Source organism: Eubalaena glacialis, chromosome 3 (genome assembly GCF_028564815.1).
Source record: "Eubalaena glacialis isolate mEubGla1 chromosome 3, mEubGla1.1.hap2.+ XY, whole genome shotgun sequence".
Taxonomy (NCBI): domain Eukaryota; kingdom Metazoa; phylum Chordata; class Mammalia; order Artiodactyla; family Balaenidae; genus Eubalaena; species Eubalaena glacialis.
In genome coordinates, this window is record NC_083718.1 from 89067292 (window position 1) to 89079669 (window position 12378).

Consider the following 12378-nt stretch of genomic DNA (forward strand, 5'->3'; position numbering starts at 1 on the left):
CATGGGGTTCCTGGAGTCAGTCCCTTGAGGATATCAAGGGACCACTGCATTGTCAACATCATTGGTTAGGCCAGTTTAACTTATTGTATGTAGCCAGGAGTATGGCCTCCTATCCAGAATAAATGGCTCAGAAGGAATGTTTTCTGATTTTGTTTTTGTTTTATTCCCCACCCCCCACCAGTGATTCTCATGTCCAGCAGGTTTGGGAACCACGGAGTTAAATGACTTCTTATAATAACTTTGCATTAGATTTTACCTCGATACGTTTTTATTGCTCATTTTTATGTGACATTAGTTTCCTGAGCTTTTAAAAGGTAGTGTGGTTTGGGGTAGATTTTCTAACTTTACTGAGCTCTCTCTTTTGTTTTCGTGCAGTGTTCAGAAATATGGCAGCTAGCTGTCTGAGATTTCCTGGCTCTGTTCCACTCCCCCGTGTTTACCTCGACCTTCTCTGTCCTTTGTAGCTGTTGTTCTTGTCCTACTCAGTTTTGATTCCACTCCCAGCAGTTTCTATTCAGTGTCCCTCCAATCCTGGAAAAGAGCTCTGGTTCTTACCAGAGTTCACATCCGGCTCCCACTTCGCAAGGATCAACTGTGCGTATCTCTTCCCAACTTTGTACTCATGTTAGTAGCTTGCAGTTGGCCATGGCAGGAGTATTTATACCATGGAAATCAGCAAGCACCATAAATTGGACTGTTAAACAGTTACCAGCACGCCACTGGCTATGCTGCTCTGGCTCTTGAGATCTTACTGGGGAGTTGGGAAATGGAGCTTGGCACTGGGGTGGACAAAACTACTCCCATTTTGAGCTAATGCCCCTGAATTAGTCTGCCTGCTCTCCGGCAGTTTCTCATTGGCTGTTTAGAGGTTCTCTGGTTCTCCAGTTCCTCAGACACACCACTGCTGCCCACTGCTTTCTCCCTCACAGATGCCACAGCAGGTTTTATGAATGTTGGTTTATCCTCATCCGTTTGTATTTTGGGGGTCATAGGGATTCGCTATCACTTAGTTTTATTGCAAATGTGTCTGAGATTTTGGTTTTCCTTTACCTGTTTTTATGTGAGGATTCAGAAATTCAAAGACAATGCCACCACTATATTCCCAGAATCTACAAGTTGGATGACTTCCACGATTCGTTCTAGCTTTGAAACTGTCTGGGTTCAAATCACTGAAAACTCTTTTGTGAAACAGTGAATTGGACCCAGATCTGTCACTGGCCTCCCATGAAACCCCCAAAGGCCTCCTGGGGGTAAGAGCTGGAGGGCTGTTGATCAGTCTCAGCAAAAGCTTTCATAGAAGATCCTTCTTGGCTACCAAGCCAAGCTTCCCCCTTTGAGCTTGATGAACTTTTACCTGCTTCACACAGACTCTGAATTTCCTCCAGCTTCCTGGTCACCATTTAACTCATCAGATACTAAAGTAACACAATAAAACAAAACAGGGCTTCCCTTGTGGCGCAGTGGTTAAGAATCCACCTGCCAGTGCAGGGACACCGGTTCCATCCCTGGTCCGGGAAGATCCCACATGCCGTGGAGCAACTAAGCCCGTGTGCCACAACTACTGAAGCCTGCGCTCTAGAGCCCGTGAGCCACAACTACTGAGCCCACGTGCCACAACCACTGAAGCCCGTACACTCTAGAGCCCATGCTCCGCAACAAGAGAAGCCACTGCGATGAGAAGCCCACACACCACAATGAAGAGTAGCCCCTGCTTGCTGCAACTAGAGAAAGACTGCGTGCAGCAATGAAGACCCAACACAGCCAAAAAAAACAAAAACAAACAAACAAAAAAAACTAAGTTTGAAATCTTTATTCTCCTCATGGACAGCTACTTTTCTGGAACTACCTCCTCCAGAAAAGAAGATTCCAGGACTCAAGGTCAGGAAATATCTTCTCAGACTTAACATCAGTTCCTCATTTGGCAAATAACATAATTTTCCACAGGACTGGACTGGAGAAAGGAGTAAATTTACCTTGAACATTGTGGAAAGGTATGTGAGATATAACTTTCAAATAATAATATTACTTACTCTATTAGTCAGAGTTCTCCAGAAAAACAGAACCAACAGGATATACATATATGTGTGTGTGTGTGTATATATATATATATATATATATATATATATATATGGAGAGAAACAGAGAGAGAGAGATTTACTATAAGGAATTGGCTCATGCGACTATGAAGACTGACAAATAAGATCTGCAGTCAGCAAGCTGGAGACCCAGTAGAGCTGATGGTGTAGTTCCAATCTAGTCCGAGGAGTAGCAGGCTTAAGACCCAGGAAGAGCTGATGTTTCATTTTAACTCTGAAGGTAGGGAAAAAAACAATGTCCTGGCTGGAAGGTAGTCAGGCAGGAGGAATTCCCTCTTATTCAGGGGTGGGTTGGCCTTTTTGTTCTATTCAGACCTTCAACTGATTGAATGAGGTTCATCCACATTAGGGAGAACAATCTGCTTTATTCAGTCTATTGATTTAAATGTTAAACTCACTTAAAAATACCCTCACAAAAACACTCAGAATAATGTTTATCCAACATCCTGTGGGTCAGTCAAGTTGACACATAAAATCAGCCATCACAATTACTAACATTTATTGAGTAACATTTATTTATTGAGTACTTTCCAAGTATTAATTACTTACAAATTATCTCGTTTAATCCTCACAAGCATAAAATACTTTAAATTATTATTCCAATTTTACAAATGAGGAGATTGAAGGTTGAGGTGTTAAATATATTGCCTGAGGTCTCATAGTGAGTAAATAGCACACAAGGATCCAAATCTAGGATTTTATACTTTCCTTTCTGTTTTCCTTTCCTTCCTTCCCTCCCTCCCTCCCTTCTTTCCTTCCTTTCTTCTTTTCCTTTTTTCTCTGTTTTCTTTCTTCCTTCCATCACAAATGATTGCCTCAAGAAATTAGCAGATTTTACTTCACATTAGCAAATAGCTCTTTATGTGTTGATTTCTACATAGCAGCATTCGATTTGTAGCTGTTGACTCAATAAAGGACGAATGAAAGTTTCTCATGTGGTAAGAAGTGAGAGGGTTTCTAATCATTCTCCCATTCCATACTGTGCCAGCATCTCCACAAGAGGCATGAGCAAGATGGTGCTGTTTGAAAAGCTGTCACGTGGAGTCTGGAATGGATCTGCTGGGACTAGGGGCCACTGAGGAATATGGTTCTGCCTAAATTAGTCAATTCTAGAAATGGAGAGAGACCAACATTAGCCGTGGTGAATGGTCTGGGAAGTGTCTAGTGGGGGTGAGTCAGGCTCTGGAGAATGGGTGACCTTGCACAGATGAGAGGTATGGGAAGAAAGATATGAGAAGAACATTTCTTCGGGGAATACACCATACAACATAATAGTGTATAAATAGAAAGTGAAGGGGGAAAGTGACTTTTAAATTAGAATAAAAGAAAACCAGCATGGGGATGGGGGGATATTTGAAGTGAATTCACTCACCCACTACCAGTTGGAGGTGCTTAGAGTTTTCTCTATGGATGTTATATTTTTTTCGTCTTTAATATATCTGTTCAGAAACCATCCATAAGGATACACATCAAGGTGTTAACCATGCTTGTGATGGAATCATGGTATGTTTTCTGTTTGCTTACTCGAATTTTTCAGAAATGAGTTTTGTCTTCATATTAAGAAGAGAACAATCAAGGAAACTTCCTTTGTGGGAAAAAAAATCACATTTGCTGTCCAGATGTTTTGACTAAGAATACCAGATATTTAACAACAATTTTCAGGCATCAGAGTTTTCACCGGAGTAGGAGTCCTAAGTCCTTGGCATCATCACTTGAGCAAAGCATTTTATTTTTCTGAGCCTGCTTACTCTGTTGAAGGGCTTTAGTACTTGACTTTTTTTCTAGATCCTATATCCTCATAAACAAACATGAACTGATTTCAAAATGAAGGGGGAGAAGTTTCCAATGGGCACAAGAGGAAATTTATTCTGCCCTCTCATCCTGGGCTTACAGGTCAGCCAAAAGCCAGACTAACCCAATCGTTATACAGAGAAAATCCTTTATCTCATCAAGTTACAATAAAAAATGACCTGCAGGTATAATGATTGTAGTTTGATTTCCTAGATTTTTAGACCCAGCAAAGTTGCAGGTTGCCAAGTTCCTTCTTTAAACTTCTTTGCCATGTTCCTGCCAATGATTCTTCCTCTCATCTCTTGAAAGGTTAACAACATTCACACAACAGAATTTCCCTTGATTTTCCCAGGTCTAGCTAGCATGCATCAAATAAGATGCACAGGTTCTTTGGTAGGAAGAAATGTGGTAGTGGGCAGTGAGAGGAAGCTTCAGATAAAGCCCAGTGATATCTACAGATCCTTTTCAGCCTGTAGATAGTGGTTCATTTTCTCATCCTTCCCCAACACATAAGGATAATAATAATATTCATTTATTAAACTCTTACTGTGTTCAGCACCTTACATGCATTATCCCATTTAACCATCGCCACAACCCAATGATGCAGGAACTATTATTCTCCACCCCTAGCAACTGAAGAAACTAATAGGAAACTGATTCTAAGAAATTTTAAACGACTATTTCAGGTTATTCAAGTAGGATACGGAAAAGTTAAGATTCAAATCCAGATCTGCCTGATTCCAAAGTCTATGTTAATACCTCTGTACTATAAGATCATGTAGCCATGGATATGGAATTTGTGGTTTTACCAGTATTTATTCTCCCACTCTCAGCTCCCTCCCCACCCCACCTTGGCAACCATTTCCATTTGTATCTGTTTTTATAAAATAGGTATTTTTGTTTTGTTAGTAAACTTGCATAAATGTTACTTTACATTACATTAGCATTGCCTTTAAGACACATCCACGTTGCTATATGTGTGTTTAATGTGCTGTTTCTAACCATTTCATAGCACTCTGGGTTGTACTTCCAACCACATTTTACCCATTCTCTCTGCAGTGATGGACACCCAAATTACCTCCAACTCTCTGAAGAGTTCAGTTTTATTTTCTCCACAAAATAAATTAACCATTAAATAATCTATCCTCTCCCAATTTGTCAGATATTAATATTGCTACCTCAGCTTCCTCTTTTTTAATACATTTATTTATTTACTTTTTAGCACCTTTAATTATTATTTATTTATTTGTTTGTTTATTTATTTATTTATTTTTGGGGCTGTGTTGGGTCTTTGTTTCTGTGCGAGGGCTTCCTCTAGCTGCGGCAAGCGGGGCCACTCTTCATCGCGGTGCACGGGCCTCTCACTATCGTGGCCTCTCCTGTTGTGGAGCACAGGCTCCAGACGCGCAGGCTCAGCATTTGTGGCTCACAGGCCTAGTTGCTCCGCGGCATGTGGGATCTTCCCAGACCAGGGCTCGAACCCGTGTCCCCTGCATTAGCAGGCAGATTCTCAACCACTGCGCCACCAGGGAAGCCCTCAGCTTCCTCTTGATTCATATTTGTGTAGTATACTTTATTCCAACCATTCATTTTCAACTTTTATGTGCCATTGTGTATAGCAGGTATCTTTCGTAAGTGACATATTGTCAGATCATTTTTTATCCCAATAAGATACTTTATGTTTTTTAATTAAGTTTAGCCCATTTGAATTTGTTATATTTACATCATATTAATATTTGTTTCAGACAGCTTAGTTCATATTTTCATTTCATTTCATTTTTTAAAATCCTTTCCTGCTTTCAATTAAATAGATTAACTTTTATTCTGCTGGTTAAATTACATTTTCTATTTTTGTTCTTATGGTGGTTGCCTTAAGACCAACACTTAGTTTATTTACTCAATTGTTTTCCTAACTTTATCAACATCTAAATCTTTGCTCTAAGACAGATCTCTTGTTCCTTTGGTCTTTTCCTGCCCATTCCCCCATCATGTAGATATACCTAGATTTTTAAATTAAGGTTGTTATAGTTATGCTTTCTCATTTATTTTGGTTTGAGCTTTTCCATAGACAACAATACATTTACCAAACCATTTGATCAATCCGACTTTTTTTCTGTACCTAGTGCTACATCTTCCTGAATTTATTTCTCTTTTCATTTGCTACTTCTTCCAACTTTGTTTTCATTATGGGTCTTTGAGTACCTGAGAACATACATGTTATGACCTACATTTGAATGACAATTTGCTGTGTCATTTCCTTAATTCTTTTTTTTTAATAAATTTATTTTATTTATTTATTTTTGGCTGCATTGGGTCTTCGTTGCTGCACGCGGGCTTTCTCTAGTTGCGGTGAGTGGGGGCTACTCTTCATTGCAGTGTGCATGTTTCTCATTGCAGTGGCTTCTTTTGTTGTGGAGCACGGGCTCTAGGCATGCAGGCTTCAGTAGTTGTGGCTCACAGGCTCAGTAGTTGTGGCTCATGGGCTCTAGAGCGCAGGCTCAGTAGTTGTGGCGCACAGGCTTATTTGCTCCGCGGCATGTGGGATCTTCCCGGACCAGGGATCGAACCCATGTCCCCTGCATTGGCAGGCGGATTCTTAACCACTGCGTCACAAGGGAAGTCCATTTCTTTAATTCTTTAAAAATATTACTTCATTGTCTTAGTGAGTCCAGTGTTGCTATTGAGAAGTGCAATGCCACTTGACTTTTGTTCCTTTTCAGGTGATCTTTCTTACTAGAAATTTTTAGAATTTCCTCTTTTTCTATATGTGCTCTAGATCCACTTTCTCCTTAACTCTCTTGCTGTTCCCTGATAAGTTTTTTTCCAGACTGAGATGTGTCATCTTTCTTTAACAATGGAAAATGTATCTTTATTATCTCTTCCAGTGTTTCTCCTTTGGGGATTCCCATTATTCAAATATTGATACTTCTACATCTATTCTTCCAATCTCTTAGATTTTTAAAACAATATTTTCTCATTTTGTTCTTTCTTGTTGGTCTTTTTTGAGAGTTCCCCAATTGAATACTCACTAATTTTTTTAAGCTATGTTCCCATCCTGTAATATTTCTCATCTACATAGTCTTTATTCCAGCACTATATAGAATTAGTTATATATGTAATTCTTTGTTGTGATTCTTATTAGTGCCCTACAGTACAAAATATTCCTTTCCCTTCTTAAGGACACATAGGATGATTATTTTAAATTCTTGATCTGTCTGTTTCAAAAATTCTGTTCCCTGCGCTGTCTTCCTTTTATAGACCTCAATGTATCCTTATTTTGGCATATGAGTTCATGTCCCCTGGGGGTAATGGATACTCTCTAGTGCTGTGTGTTGTGGAAGCACTGAAGATCTGGCCCCAGTCTGTGCTCCTCAAGGCACATTTCAAATGAGTGGTGGGGATAAGCCCCAGACATTGCAGAGCCACTGATGACCATCCTGTTTGCTGCCACTTCACCAGGAGACTCTCCTGACCAAGACTGCACAATTAAACTGCTGGGAAAACAACAGCACCTGGAGAAAATATTGCTGGGCCACCAGTTTGGGGTTTGAGAATGGAGGTTTGTTAGAGTAATTGTCAGTGTATGATTGGTCAATCTGCAACTCTTTTCATGAACACCGCACCAGGGTAGGGCTTTTGCAGTGTTCCTCCTCCCACTACCCCCTCCAACCGTCCTTCCCTTGCATGCTTCAGCCCTCATCCAACCTCATCCCTGCCTCTCTCCCACATCCCTTGGTCCAGGGCATCCTTCAGACTCCTCAGGGATTTCTCATAGCTTTTTTTTTCTAAATTGTTCTTCAAATTTATGCTTGAGTCATTTTTCTAGTGTTTTTTGATTTAAGAAGAGGAATTCAACAACCTATGACAGTTTGCCATGTTGCCAAGCAGAAAGAAATTGGACTTGTTAAAATGCTATGCAAATATAAATTATGATAATAAGACAAATACATGATAATTATCTAACAACAAAATTCTGAGAGCTCAAAAAAAGAAAAAGAGATTAATTATGCAGATTGGTTATTTTGTGACATATTATTTGTTATTGACCTAAAATGACTGTGGGAACTTAGTTTTGTTTTTTCTTCTTCCAAACAGTTTAAATGTCTGAGAAGATGGAGGCTGGACAATAATGCCAGAGAAGCAATGACAGATGATCAGATGATGCCAGGGTTTTCTCTTTGAGACTCATGGGCAACTCTACCATCATTACACTGTCTTCCCTGTGCAAATATTGAATCTTTCCCTCTTGAGACTGGACATCATCTTGCTGGGTTTGCTCCCTAGATGATATAACAAATGCAAGGTAACTCCTGGAATGATGTAACTCAAACAAAACAACGAACACCAGTGCTCAATATTTTTCTTCTGAGAAATCTCATCAGACTCCAGACTTCCAGAAATCTCATCAGACTCTACTTTTCTCAGGACCTCTCAGCTAGATAGATAGGAATCTATGCACACTTCCTGCGGGCCTCAGTAGTCCTCCCTCACAAAACCCTGGAAGCTTTAGAATCAAAGGTCTGCATGTTACCCCAGGTAATCACAAAAGGCAAGACCTGGCAAAGGAGAGATTGGTTAACCAGTAACAAAATCATAAGCAGCTCTGACTCCTCCCCTCCCATAGCAGAATCCACACGTAGATGTGATGAGAGTCCTCGATTTGGAGATATAGCAGAGATATCTACTCCTAGCCATTGCCATAAACTAGTCACACACCCACAAACCAGGTCACTTCACCTCTGGAAGCGTCAATGTCCAAATCAACTTAGAACTGTTGTGAGTACAAGTTGCGTGTGAACGCATTTCAAAACTGATGAAGTACCAGATATGCTTGTATTGAATTAGTATTATTATTAAATAAACAGGGTTCATCTCCCCAAACATAAAGACTTGTCCCTAGGTCTACACGTTCTGTAGAAATAACTTTCCTACACACTTTCTGATGCCTAGAAATCTGAAAACTCCTTTCCTTTACGTTGAGATCTAAAGTGTAAATCTGCATGAGTGGGGATCTACTTCAATTTATCAGTCATAGAAACCTTGGCTAAATGCATTTTCAGGGCATTTGTTGAAATGAGGACTGTGAGTCTCTGAGGTAGAAGAGGCAGATGTAGCTAAAAATGGTAAATCTAGATGCCTGGGAACGTTGTTTATTATAATTTTGCTCTCCTAAAACAGCTTTCTCGGCAGAATTGCTTAAAAAACAAACATTGTTTTTGCAAGATTCACCCTAGATGTCTAAACTTGTTAATTCATAATAATCAATTTTTCTGATTCCTAATGTTTATCTAGCACCTGACGCATATTTTTAGCATCTTTATTGGAGTATAATTGCTTTACAATGGTGTGTTAGTTTCTGCTTTCTAACAAAGTGAATCAGCTATACATATACATCCTGACACATTTTTGATTAATCAACACTCTATCTTTCATCAACAATTCAGCTAAAGAGCTGCAGTCCCGGAGTTGAAGGACCCCAAAATCTCAAAGCAAGAATAAAAATGTCTGTCCTCATTTAGAAAGTATCAAAATGTGAGTTTATGTAAGTGTTTGAGAGGTGTTTTCTTTACTATATTTCCTTCAACACTTTGGACAATTCATAGAAAAACCAATTACTTTATTGTGCTTGGCTACAATTACTTGACTAAGTCAACTAAATTCTGTCCACTATGAAAAACTATCACCTGATGTTGTTATGCTATTATTTCCCCCAATTTATACTTTAAATAACATATTCCTGGTACTTCCTCAACCTACAAGGTTCCCTTATTCCAAAGAAACAACTTAGTATTAGATTTAACCGCAAGGCATTGCCATTTTTTCAGGTCAAAAATGGTTGAAGATTGGTGCAGATCATGCATAGATCCAGACAGCCTAGATTCAAAGCCCATTTAAGTCACTTGCAAGGTCTCAAACCACAGATGATTATACAATTTTTCTAAACCTCAGTTTCCTCATCTGTAAAATGGGTGTAATAATAGTACCCATCTCAGTTATAAGAATTAAATGAGATAACATGCAAAAAGTGCTTAGCACAGTACCTGGAACACAGTAATTTCTTAGTACATGCCAACTTAAAAGAGAGAAAGAAACGAAGCTGATCCATCCACCTGTTTTCCCAATGCTTAGCACAGTGCTTAATCTGTTATATATACTAAATAAAGTTTTTACTGGATTGACTGGTTTTGGCCTTCAATTTTATCAAAATCATCTATTACGTATCCATAATTCTGTGTGAATATTGGGTGTTTTGGTCTAAGAGCCTAATGTTCCTATTCAGTTCCATCTATTTTCTCAGTGAATTGAGTGTTTGGGATGACCTGGAGCACTCCAAATTTTAGAGGTCAGAGGGAGGAGGAGCAGTTGGGAGGAGTGGCCAGTGATTTGGAGGAAAATCCTGTGGTTGTCAGGTTCTGTAAGCCAAACGAAAAATGTGTTTCAAGAAAGAGGGAGTGAGAATATGAGCCATATGCTCCTGAGAGGTCCAGTAAGCTGAAGGTTCAGAACCAAACATTGGGTTTGGCAAAAAGGAAGTTACTGATGACCTTGACAAAAGGAATTTCAATGGAATGCAGGAGACAAAAGCCAAAATGGCTCAATTAAAGACAGAGTGAGAAGAAAAGATGTGAAACACTGAGAACAGACAATACTTTAATGGCTTTCGGTGTAGAGGGGAGCAGAGAGGTGATGGCACACTCGGTAGGACATATAGGGTCAAAAGGGCTTTTTTTTTTTTTAACATTTTTATTGGTGTATAATTGCTTTACAATGGTGTGTTAGTTTCTGCTTTATAACAAAGTGAATCAGTTATACATATACATATATCTCCATATCTCTTCCCTCTTGCATCTCCCTCCCTCCCACCCTCCCTATCCCACCCTTCTAGCTGGTCACAAAGCACCAAGCTGATCTCCCTGTGCTATGAGACTGCTTCCCACTAGCTATCTATTTTACATTTGGTACTGTATATATGTCCATATATACACTACCACTCTCTCACTTTGTCCCAGCTTACCCTTCCCTCTCCCCATGTCCTCAAGTCCATTCTCTAGTAGGTCTGCGTCTTTATTGCTGTCTTGCCCCAAGGTTCTTCGTGACCATTTTAGTTTAGTTTAGTTTTTTAGATTCCATATATATGTGTTAGCATATGGTATTTGTTTTTCTCTTTCTGACTTACTTCACTCTGTATGACAGACTCTTGGTCCATCCACCTCACTACAAGTAACTCAGAGAAAAGCATAATTCAAAAAGAGTCATGTACCACAATGTTCATTGCAGCTCTATTTACAATAGCCAGGACATGGAAGCAACCTAAGTGTCCATCGACGGATGAATGGATAAGGAAGACGTGGCAAAAGGGCATTTTTAAAGGTGGGATTGAACACTGACAAGAGCAACCTAGTAGAAAGGGGAAAAATCAGGAAGAAGAAAAGAGACAATTGCAGGACCACAGTCCTCACACAGAGCAGAGGCAGTACAATCAGTGCACAAGTGGTGACATCAGATTTAAAACAGAGCAGGGATCGTTCCTCTAGATAGGAAATGTAGGAAAGTAGAGTATGGGGTATAAAGGCAGGCAATTTGCTGAATTTGCTAATAAAAGATGGAGTACTTCTCTTCTGATGGTTTCTATTTTCTCAGTGAAACAGGAGTCGAAGTAATCAGTTGAGCATGAGTAGAGGAGATGGGCTGAAGACAGAAGAGGAAGTGTGACTAGTCATTTGGGACTGGGAGAGCAAATGAACTAGGAAAATGTAGTAGAATTGCCAGACTATGCTGAGGGTCCATTTGAGATGTGTGGTTGTAGATGTAAAGCTAACCAGTTAATACCATACTGTGTTTTCCTTCAGCCTTGTTTAGCTGCTCAGATACAGGCATAGAGTAGACCAAGAGTGGGTTTAACCAAAGTTGAAGGTTTGCTTGGCCAGTCTGACAGAAAAAATAAATGGCAAGGTGTGTGCAAGAGACTGTTTACAGTAATGCACCATGGGTAACCTGAGCTGAGAAAAGAGAGAAAAGAGGTCATGAGGATGCTAAAGGGTAGAAAAGTGGAGGAGTCAATGGTGGGCCCAGTGGAAGAAAAAAGTGAGGGTACTTTAAAAGTGAGCAGGGAGAGCTCTGAGAACACACATAGAGGAGGACCTTCAGGATGGCAGAGGAATGAGATGTGGAGATCACCTTCCTCCCCAAAAATACATTAAAAGTACATCTACATGTGGAACAACTCCTACAGAACACCTACTGAATGCTGGCAGAAGACCTCAGACTTCCCAAAATGCAAGAAACTCCCCACATACCTAGCCGTGTGCCTGACAGGGTCTTGGTGCTCTGGCCGGGTGTCAGACCTGGGGCCCTGACGTGGGAGAGCAGAATTCAGGACATTGAACCACCAGAGACCTCCTGGTCCCATGTAATATCAATTGGCAAGAGCTCTCCCAGAGATGTCCATCTCAACGCTAAGACCCAGCTCCACTCAATGACCAGGAAACTC